At 55.6% G+C, this 10,899-nt stretch overlaps 1 protein-coding gene across 1 annotated transcript in view; it reads right to left on the bottom strand.

Annotated features, from left to right (window-relative positions):
• RSPO1 (R-spondin 1) overlaps positions 1–7,350 on the bottom strand; it is a 28,683-nt gene extending 21,333 nt beyond the window's left edge. The window contains exon 1 of the mRNA XM_014946496.1: positions 7,245–7,350. The gene's annotated coding sequence lies outside the window, so the exon portion shown is untranslated. The remainder of the gene's footprint in view (positions 1–7,244) is intronic.
• Positions 7,351–10,899: the final 3,549 nt, after the last annotated feature.

The following is a 10,899-nucleotide window of genomic DNA, read 5'->3' on the forward strand; positions in this document are numbered from 1 at the left end:
AAACTTGTGAGCTTTGGTAGGAGAGCAGTGCCGGTGGGACAGTGGGGGCACCCTGGGCACAGGGGTGCCACTGAAGAGCTGCTCCACCTGCATCCCCCAGCATCCCCTGGCACACAGGAGGGTGGAGGGCCACTCTGGATCGCTATTTCTTTCTCCTCATTATTTTTGTCCTTTGGTACCTGCTCCTGGTCTGGATTTTTGTGATGTGTTGTCATCGGGCCATACACGAGCTGTGCCTGGTCCCACCAGCCGGTGCCTGCCTGGTCCCTGTGTCAGTCCCTGGGCAGGTCACCTTACTCCACATCTCCAAGGTGGTCCCATCCCCCCTGTGCCTTGGGGCTCTTCCCCAGCACTGCTTTTGCTGTTGGAGACAGCAGCTCTATCCCTGTGCCTGGACCAGCTGGGGCAGCCACAGTCCTCACAGCAAGTGCTGGGCTCCCTCTGCACTGCCCACGTATGGCCCCCACAGCCCCTGCACTGCCCTGCTCATTGCCCCACACGTTACCCCATGCATTGCTCCTCTCTTCCTCCTCTGGCACTCACAGCCCCACCTGAGATGTATCGCTCTGCCCAAGCTGAAAGACCAGCTATTCAGCAAACCCACATGAATCATAGAACTATAGAATTGTTTGGGTTGGAACAAACCTTAAAGATCAATCCAGTCTACCTCCCCAACCCTGGGCAGGGACACCTCCCACCAGAGCAGGTTGCTCTAAGCCCCATCCAACCTGGCCTTGAGCCCCTACAGGGACAGGGCAGGCACAGCTTCTCTGAGCAGCCTGGGCCAGGGTCTTACCCCCTTCCCGGTAAAGAATTTCTTCCTGAGATCTCATCTCAATCTTCCCTCTTTCAGTGTCAAAACCTTCCCCTTCCCCGTTTTGCTTCCCTCCCTGATCCAGAGTCCCTCCCCAGCTTTCCTGGAGCCCCTTTAGGGACTGGAAGGGGCTCTAAGGTCTCCCCGGAGCCTTGTCTTCTTCAGGCTGAACCCCCCCAATTCTCTTGACCTGTCCTCACAGCAGAGGGACTCCAACCTTCTGAAACCCTGATCCATCACACAGTGCTAATCCCTTTCCAAAGCACATCACACTTCTCATTCAGGCTAAAGCAGGGTCTGCGCCGTGGGTGAACATGTGAGAGGTCAACCAGCTTGGGCTGCTGGTCACAGCCAAGGAGGGTGTCCAATCCCCATGAGTGGGGCAGAGCAGGGGGGCACAGGAGCCACCAGGATTCATGGGGGAAGCCCTGCCTCTCCCAGTATCGCTCTGGGGGCTTTGATGTTCGGGAAAAGTAAATTGCTTTGGGACGCTATTAAAGACAAGTTTAAATGATGACACACCACAGGGCTGGGACTTCCAGCATTTCTTGTAACTCCGTCCAGAGCTGGAAGTGGAAGAGGCCACTGGCACAGCCAAGAGGACACGAAACCCAGAGCCTTTGCAGCAGGAGTGGCTCCACGAAGAGCTTGTCCCTCTCCAGGCATCTGCCTCCTCCCTTCTGTCTCCAGTGCCATTGCGCCCAGCAGCCACAGGGCAGGAGCTGGTGCTGCCATGGGGCTGGGCTGGCCCCACTTCCCCGGGAGCATGGGGCAGAGTCTGGGGAGTAGGGATGGGGTGTCCGGGGGAGCCACAGCCCAAAGAGCTGGTCCCGGGGGTCTGGGCACAGGGACGGGAGCTGGGAATGGGGGCCCCTGCTTGAGCCCATCCTCCTCTCGGCCACGAGCAACTCTTGGGAACATTCCTGCTGGATGACATTTCCCAGGGCATTGAGAAAAGAAAAAAAAAAAAAGGCACTATTTTTCCCAATATAAATTCTTGCAACATTAAAAAAACACACAATAGCTGTAAGCCCTGAAACGGCTGGGGGTAAAAAAGCTACAGCTTGGCATGGAAATAGCACTACCATCCCCACCAACTGGTTGAATCCCAGATGTGAGACATCATGTGTGACAAAACCCCAGAGGAAGGACACGCAGGAAGCTTGTAATTGTTGTGGGCTCCCATCACTGCATGGAGACACAGGCTGGTGACCTTGGGAGTCCCGAGTCCCCCTGTCAGTGACCTGCAGCAGTGAGAGCAGAGAGCCACGGCCGGCTGGGATGGCCCTGGGACCAACACGGGGCCAGGAGCGGCTGGACGGTTTAGGACCATGGGGCGATTTGGGAACCCCACTGACCCACAAAGGGCGACAGCACTGACACTGGTGCCCCAGGTCATACCAAAGCAGCACCAAAGGGCAAATAGTGCCCGTCCCCATGTCTCCAGGAGTGGCACACAGGCATACCCCGGGGACAGAGCCACCCCAGACCCACAAGGAGTATCACTGCACTGAAACCAGCTTCAATATCAATAAATCCACTGAACACATACGTGCAGCAAAAGCTGCAGAAATGTGCTTGGTCCACTGCATTGTCTGAGACATTTGCAGTACACCTATAATCATCCTAATTACAATTAAAGACTATCTCCTGCGAGTCTGCTGAAGGAGGCCGGGTCAGGGCTGTGTGTAGGGCCAGCCTTCTGCTGCACTGCGGCTTTCCAGAGATTTCCAGTGGAGCCAAAAGCCGTGCTGGTGTGGATGGGATATGTCTACGTATTGTGTTTTAAACTATATAATTAATTGGATGCAGTGCTCTGCAAGGAGCTAATTCTGCCGAGGGATTTTGGTAATTGTACAGACATTGAGAGGAGCGAGGCCCGGCCCCGCGCAGCGGGGAGCTGCAGGGAGGAGGCCGGGTGGCGCCGGGGGCCGGGCCCTGCTCTCGGGGATGGAGGAAGCAGGGCAGAGAGCGGGGATTCAGGCTCCCGGCGTTGGGGCAAGGGGAAGGGTGAGCCCAAGATGAGGAGGATGAGGGGAAGATGAGGAACTGAAGGGCAGGACGGCTGCCACGCTGGGGCAGGCCCAGCCCCAGCTGCCGGACCCACGGCTCAACAGGAGGGATGAGCAGAAGAGCTGCAGCAGCTCTTCCTTCTTTTTCGCTTTGCCTTTTTTCCCCATTTTTCTCAGTTTTTGCAAGTGTGCGTCATGCAGGACCTCAAGGTGGAGCTGGTCCAGGCAGCTGGCCCTGGCTGCATTGCCCCACACCCACCCCATACGGCGGCACTTGTTGCACACACGTTAAATATCTGTCTGCATGGGAAGCATTTGTACGTGTTTTAAATATCTACAAGATGACAACATGAAGAAGAGAAGGCATTGAGCAGTAGAAAGATGGCAGAGCAGAAAGCAATGACCCGAGGTGCAGGCTGAGGAAGGCCATGGCCATGGCAGCGGAGCTGTGGGGATCATGGCGTGGGACGCTCCTGGGTGCCCACTTCTGTCCCTGTGGCCAGCCACCTCCAGGGGCAGTTCCAGCAAATACACGAGATGCTATTTCTTGGAGATGCCTTCTCATTTACAAGAGGGGAGAATAATAACACTACAGTGACTACAATGTCAGCAAGAGAGCTACCACAGCCATGACAGCCACTCATAGTGCCTCTGCCCTGGGAGCTTCGGCGTTTCATTTCCAATTAAGTTTTTCATATGGTAACATTCAGAATTTTGATGGGAGATGAGGCTACTTTTGTCTAAGAGAGAACATACTTTCACTCTTGCACCCGGCCCAGGAATGAGTTCTCCACTATTAAAATGTAATTTAATTTATCTCCATGGATTTTGTGATGACTAGGATTTGTTCTAAGGAGACCTTTAAAGGAGAACTTTTGCATTATTAAATGTATGTGCTAGGAAGTTGAGTTCTGGCATCCTCTGATAACCAAATTTCTTTTCTATCCTCCACTATATCCATCATGATAAAAGCCCCTGCCAAAGCCCTAACTCAAGCCATGCTTCTGGCATATTGTGAAATGAATCAGGAAAAAAAAAAACAAACCACAAGATGCTCTAGTCCAGTATTTTTTTTAATCAAAGTTTCAAGGATATTGATGGTTTACCTCATAAGGTAAACATTTGTAGCCCAGTTGCTTTCCCAGGGTTAAACCAGAAACAAGTGGCTAGCTGAAACTGCAACTAATTTGCTCTGACAGACTCCAGTCAGCTTCAAAATGAGTTTTCTTAAAACTCATGGGCCCTTTACATGCGGAGCAATGGCACTGGTACCTTCCCACGGGGGCTGCAGGATGATCCCATCCTCCAGGGAAGAGCCTGGAGGACACCCAACTTCTGCTGTGCCCCAAGCACCTTCTGCCCGTGGGGACCCCACTCTGCTGCGGGAGCGGTGAGCGAGGGACCCTTGTCCTTTTGTCCCTGCCTCACCCTCCCATCGCCAGCAGACTGACTCTGCCTGACTTAGGGAAACTTGGACTTTGGCTCTGAAGGTTTTGAGGTGCCCCAGAGTCTCTCCAGGAGGACTACTTGTGCTGCTCTCCCATGACAGCAGTTATGGCTGTCCCCAAATCCAGCCACAGCAGCGCTGGCCAGGACCAGGAGCAAGTGGGTGCAAGTAGGCTGGGGTCAGGCTGGAGGGAGCCAGCCAGCCTGGGGGGACACTGGTGTTGGTTTGGGCAGCCAGTGGGTAACAGAGGTATCCTGCTGGTTTGCCTCCTCCAAACTTAACACAGCGGCCTGGGGTGCAGCACAGCTTTCAGGGCTGTCTGTGTTCTCCAGTGACAGCTGCCTCGCTGGGGATGTCACCGCACCTGCCTTTCTCCCTGGCAGACCCAGGCTTAGTGCACACGGGTTCAAGCTCTGTAGTCTCTACCCACTAACTGATGGGGAAGATCTGGGGTTTCACACTAGCCAGCACCTATCTATGCACTGACTCCTGGCCCCAGAAAAATCTCAGCACCTTGGAGATCTAGGTCCTCCCTGTTCTCCCAAACCTCCTTTGAGGAGTGAGGCAGCACGTCTGTCTCCCTGCTCCCAACGGTCTCCCTGGTTCTTGTTGAGCATGGCCGTGGAGCCCACTGCTCACAGAGCGAGGAGGCTGCACAAGTGATCCCTCACTTGCTTCAAGAACCTCAGTGCTACTGTGCTCTCTGTTAAAAGCTCTGTGCAGAGCACCAGGTTTCCTGTGCACAAAGAGGAAGGTATCTTTTTTAAGAGTCTAGTTTTATGACTTCCCCGATGCATTAGCTCGTGGACTGGAGCCACAGCAAACTCTGCCGTGGAAAGAGCTCCCTTCCCTAAGAGCGTCTCCAGGGCATAACAACGGCTCTGCAGCCAGGAGAGAGCCAAGATGATTTCACCACCAGGGCTGGCATCACCCCCAGGACTCGGCGCAGTGCAGCACCTCGCTGGCACAGCCGGCATGCCCGCCCGGCAGGTCGCGGCGCTGGCACGGGAGGACAACGTGCCTGTGCAATCCCGGCTGCCGACCGCAGAAAGCTGCTGCTCTGCTTTGCGTATAAGTCAAAACCTGTAAGCTACTGGTTACAGAGACACTCACTATTTCAGCAGCTGAAGTGGGAGAAGGGAGAGAGCTGCCAGATCCCAGCTGGTCTCTGCACCGGGAGCTGATGGAGGATTAGCCCAGCAGCATGTCTTTACAAATTGTCGGTTCCCAGAGTACACAAAAACAAAGTGTCTCGGCACAGAGGCAAAGGGAAATAATTTGGGAACCTGACAGCGCCTGCTACCCGGACACACAGATACGGGGACCCCGGAGTCCTGCGGTCCCCACAGAGCCCCTGCCTGTCCCATGGAGCTTCAGAATCGGCAGACGCAGCGTTGGGGCCAGTGGCTCAGAACAGATCCCTCCTGCCTGCAGCCCTGCAACTGCTGGCCAAGCTTCTCCCTCCCCAGGCTGGTGCCCCACAAACCAGAGAGGCTTTGCAAAGCGCCCATGGGTCGCTCCTGGCACATCTGGTGGAAGAAAGCCCTGTGCCCTGGAGCACAGGGAGGCTGCTGGGGACCTTTCTCTGCCCCAAACAGCCTCAATCTTCTCTGCAAGGCACCAGCCCGGGGGCTTGGGGTGGACTTATGGTCCTGCAGAGCCCGGAGACAGGCCCAGAACTGCACCAACGAACGGCACCAGGGGAAACTGCCACAATCCAACTTCTGCAGCCCTCCCAGCCCGGCATCATGTGCTGCCCCACACAGGGGGGGAGATGCATGGCTGCGCTGCTGCTCAGGCTCGTGCTGGGGCTGCCTGTCCCCATTTCCCTCAGCTGATGCTGTGGTGCATCCTGCTCCCTGCCCCAGCTCCTTGCCTGGATGATGCTGGGAGGCTGTGGCATGTGCTGCCTCTGAGCTGCCCCTGTCCCTGTGCCTGCTGCTGCCCGTGGGCACGGGGATGTGCCAGGCGCTCTCCCTGTGCCCTTCCTTCAGCCATCCCTCCCGTTAAACCCCTGCACTAAGTGCTCGGTTGCAGTTGTGCTGCTGGAAAGCAAATAGTGCCAGGCTGTGGCAGGCATGGGGAGAGGCACATTGCCTGCTGCCCACTGCCTGCTACCCGCTGCCCGTTCCCTGCTCCCTGTTCCCCGCTGCCGCCCTCCCACGCGGGGCCGGGGCCTCCCCGCCGGCCGCCCTGTCGCACGCGGCGGCAGAGCTGGAAACTCTCGCTACTTGTTTCACGGGAACTTCCGACATTTCAAAAATTGTTTTCATTCTGGCTTGGAATGAGGACAAATATTTCAGAAATTTCCTGGATAACATAAAGTTTAAAATATCCTCCAAACTAAAATAGAAGTAGCAGGCTATCTCAGCTCTTGCGTTATGTCATATCATGCCAGCTCATGGTACACTGCGCCGAATTAGAGATGACTTGTCACGAGGAGATGTAAACAAAAATACAAATAGCGTCAACAAGAGAGGAAAAATGAAATGCTGAAATGAGAAATTCTCTACTGCGATTTTTTTTCCCCCCTTGTGCAAATTAATTCTCCATGGGAAATCGCGTGGATTTTATAAAAGCGCACAGTCTGGCCAAAGCAGCTCTTCTATTCTCCGGAGAAGAAGGAACACGCTGCCGGCGCTCCTCGCCAGCCCCCGTCCAGCCGCGCAGACCAGCAGCGATGCCGCCGCAGCTGGGTCTGGGCTGTCCCCTCGCCTGCCGGCCCCCTGCCCTCCTGCCCTCCTGCCCCCCTGCTCCCTGGCCGCCTTCGAGCCCTTATCTTGTTTCTGGCAAGCCAAGGTCAGCCCGGGCCCCGCTGTCTGCCAGCAGAGATAACGCCAAGATGGATAAAGCCGGGCGCTGGGGTTAACGGCGCGAAGCGGAGAGTCTCGGTGGGGAGCGGAGGAGGTGGCGTGGTCTGGCTCTGCCCGGTGCTGGCCGCAGAGGGGCCGCGGCTGGGGACGGCGCTTACCTTGGCTCAGCTGTGCCCGGCCGGGGCTGGCTCCTGCCCTCCCTGCGCCCAGCGCATGGCCCACCCGGGCGGCCGCTCAGCGCCGGCACGGCTGCCCCACGCCGGGGCTCTGCGCCGGGCAGACCTCCGGGCGCCGGCTGGCACCCATCCCCCTGTCTGCCCCGTGCCTCTCCAGAAAGGCACTGCTGGGAAGGAGCGCCGAGGCTCATGTCTCCGGCGCTGTATCCACCCCTTCCCACCCTCTTGGGGTTCGGTCCTGCCAGTTCCACTTGTGGGCTGTCCTCACCACTTTGGGCCTTTCTACCGCTCCCCTTCTTGTGGCTCCGGATGTCACCACAGACACGCTTTTATGAGAGTGGGCTTGTGCAAGGCTTGTATAAAGGGTTCTCAGAAATACGAGGTCCTGTCATTTGTAAAACTAATAAAAATGTCCAATAATTTTTACAAGGGAAAAATGAGTCATTGGATGGCACATTTCTCATTACTGGCATTTTACAATTAAAATGAGCATCTCTTGAATCAATCCAAAGCTCTTATTGTTAGCAGACACTAATAACTTCCTGAGCTATTGAAGATACTTTTTTTTCTGAAGAAACATGACCCCTGACCACGGCATTTCTCGTCGAGAGCGGTATCCAGCTGAGACCAGCTCTGCTCAGCTCCTGCTGGAGTGGTTTCAAACACATCCTGATGGGACTGGTGGCTGTAACTGGGTGGGAAATTGTTTTTAAGCCCTCAAAAATGTTCAAGATTTCAAAATTTTTCCCGCTCCACATGGGGATGAATCCAGAATTGTTCAACGTTTTTACCAAAAAACAAAACCAAAAAAAAAAGTCTTCATGGAAGCCAGCTCCGGAATAGCCAATAGCCATCGGTGACACGGAGCCGGGCGAAGCGGGGACTCCCACCCATCCCGGCCCGCCAGCGGCTCGGACCGCCGCGCTGGTGGCTGCGCTGGCATGAGCTGACTTCTCCTCCCAGCGTGGGACACCCGGCCCCCATGACCTTCTCTGGTGAAAAATGAATCCAGTGAAACTTTCCCAGTTTCACTGCAGCACTGGCGCGTGCGTGGCCAAGCGCTGGTCTGTGCCAAAGCCAGACCAGCAGAGCGGGGTCATCACTACCCTCTGCCTTTGGAAGACAGAAGTTTTTTTGCAACTGACTGGGTTTTCAAAACCCACTAGAAACTTCAGGGCCATATAGGAAGGGGCTAATTGTCAACAGGCACCAAGCCCATCTGCTGCTGTCTCCTGAAAATCAGCCTTCCTCCAGATGTCCCAGGATGGGTCCTGATAACCAGAATCACCACCTGCTTTTGAAAATGGATGCCCTGATAGCAAATGAGGGATGATCTGAGAAGGGTTCAATGAAAAGCAGTCCTGCAGTGGCCTAGGACGAGGGTCTGAGTGCCCTCACCCAGTCCTTCTCTGCCCACGAGGGCTCAGTTCAGCCTCTGGAGATTAGTTGGAGAAGAGCCAGTTTGACTGCAGGATTCGCTTCTCAAAGCTTCTCCAGATGAAATAAAATGGATTAAAATGCAAAGCCCACATAACGCCTGCAGCAGAGGCATCCAGGGAAAGCTGTTGCTGCAGGATTTAGCTGGGGAGGTCCCGGTTGCTCTATGGACAACCACCAGCCAAACCCTCAGCACGTTCCCTGAGGCACATCCCCTGGGAGACAGTGCTGAGGACAGTGTCACCAGTGCAGCCCTGAAGGGTCCCATGGCCACCCACACCCTTTCCCGGGATATTTGCTCGCACCTGCTGGCAAAGCCCAATGAAAAGGGAATTCACTTGGGCTTTGGGTGACCTGCTCCTTCTCTTCATGCTCATTCTGGCACCATATTTGTTCTGAACTTCCTTGTGGAAGGCACGTTTCAGGAGTGCTCTTTTCCCACAGGTGGCCACCTGCATGTCCCCAAGGCAGAGGGAGAAGCCATTTCCCTGCCACGATGCCAGAAAAGAGAAGTCAAATTCTCCCCACGTGCACAGAGAATACACTGTGTTTCTGGATGAAAATGGGCATCTTTTCTCCAAAACCCCAGCGTACCCTGGACAGCCAGCTGCTGTCACTTGTGGGGAGGTTCAGTCCCTATTCGTATGATCAAACACGTGCAAAGCTGATGAACAACTACCATGAAATCCCACTGCACAGCAGTAACAATGAGCAACTGCTGGCTTCCAAACACTGCATGCCCTGCCAACGAGCAGCCAAGTACAGATCCTGCTGGGCTGTGGGGGTCTCCAGATATGCTGCTTCTGCCATCACAGATCCCCGTCGTGCAGGTCTGCAAGAGACAAGCCCTGACCCAGCCGGCTCAAGCCCTTGGCCAGAAATTAAATGGATGCCCCAAAACTAAGACCCATCCATGGTAGAGACTCCATTCAGTCCTTCTCCGTGCTAAGCAGAGGACTGGAGCGGGCGCTTTGATGTTCACTGGCTGCACAGCCCAGTCCAGGCACATCAGATGGATGCTGGCTCTGCTTTTTGTGCTCCACACCTTCTCTGGGCTCTCCTCTCTCTCCACCCACCCTGTTTCTCCTTGGAGGGGATGGCTCTTTCTCCTGGGAAAGTGCTGTGGGAGCGGGGATGCTGGTGGTGCAGGGCTCAGATGTTGGGGACGAGCAGATGAGGTTGTTTTCCATTCTCTGTTATTGTGCAATGGCTCCAGAAGTGGCTTCCCACTTCTTTCCCTTTGCTACTGAACACGGGGGTTGGGACGACAATATGTATTGTCATTTATAAGCACTGTAAGACCCTCCTGGGACCTACGTGCATAAATCTTGTGTTTGCTTTAGCATTCTTCTTGTCTCTTGCATCCTTGCAACACAGCTTCTGCCTGTGCCCTATGTCTGTGAGACTGAGCCTGCAGTAACCAAAGTCCTGCTCCCGAGAGCATCTGCCTGTGCTGCTGCCATGCTCCTCTCCTCCTGCTCCGAAGGGAGGGCTGTGGGAACCAGCCAGGCTGTCCCGGCCAAGGTCCCGCTGTGGCTGCCAGGTGCCGGAGCGCCGCGCACGCAGCGGGCACTGCCGACAGCCGGCAAGAAATGCCAAGGGCTTCCCTTTATGGCTCCGTATTTCCTGTTAAATTTTTATGGGATTTCCTCAGCATTCAGATTTATGAGGAGGTGCAGGAGCCCGGTGCGGGCAGCGGCCGGACGCTGGTAGAACCGAGCGGGGAGACCCACTGCCAGGAGGGGACGGGGCTGGGGACCCTCCTGGCTCCCTGGTGCCCCCAGCAGTGGTTGCCCGTGATAAGAAGGTTGCCCCAAGCGCAAGTGCCACCTGCCCAGCTGCACTGCCAGCCACCCCCCTGCTGCAGGGACAGCTTCCAGGTGCCACCACAGGCCGTCATTCCCCACCTCCCGTGGGGCTGCTTGTGCCTGGCCCTGCAGTGGATTCGGCGTCCCCGCCGCAGGGACTTATCGGCTGATGTCGCAGGATTTCCTCACCCCGCCGGGAGCACACAATAGCGAGCACAGGCTGCTCCGCAGACACCCTAATCCCTGGGCGATTGTGCTGCGTTTCGGGGGGTGACAGTAGCTCAATGAAGGTTTGCAAGGTTAGCAGGAACGTTAATCCTTACAGAAGAAAAATGTGACAATTAATGCCGGGGCTGGGAGCTTTTGTGCTGCCCTTAGTGTGATGTGTTTGC

This window comes from Calidris pugnax, unplaced genomic scaffold (assembly GCF_001431845.1).
Source record: "Calidris pugnax isolate Ruff unplaced genomic scaffold, ASM143184v1 scaffold113, whole genome shotgun sequence".
NCBI lineage: Eukaryota > Metazoa > Chordata > Aves > Charadriiformes > Scolopacidae > Calidris > Calidris pugnax.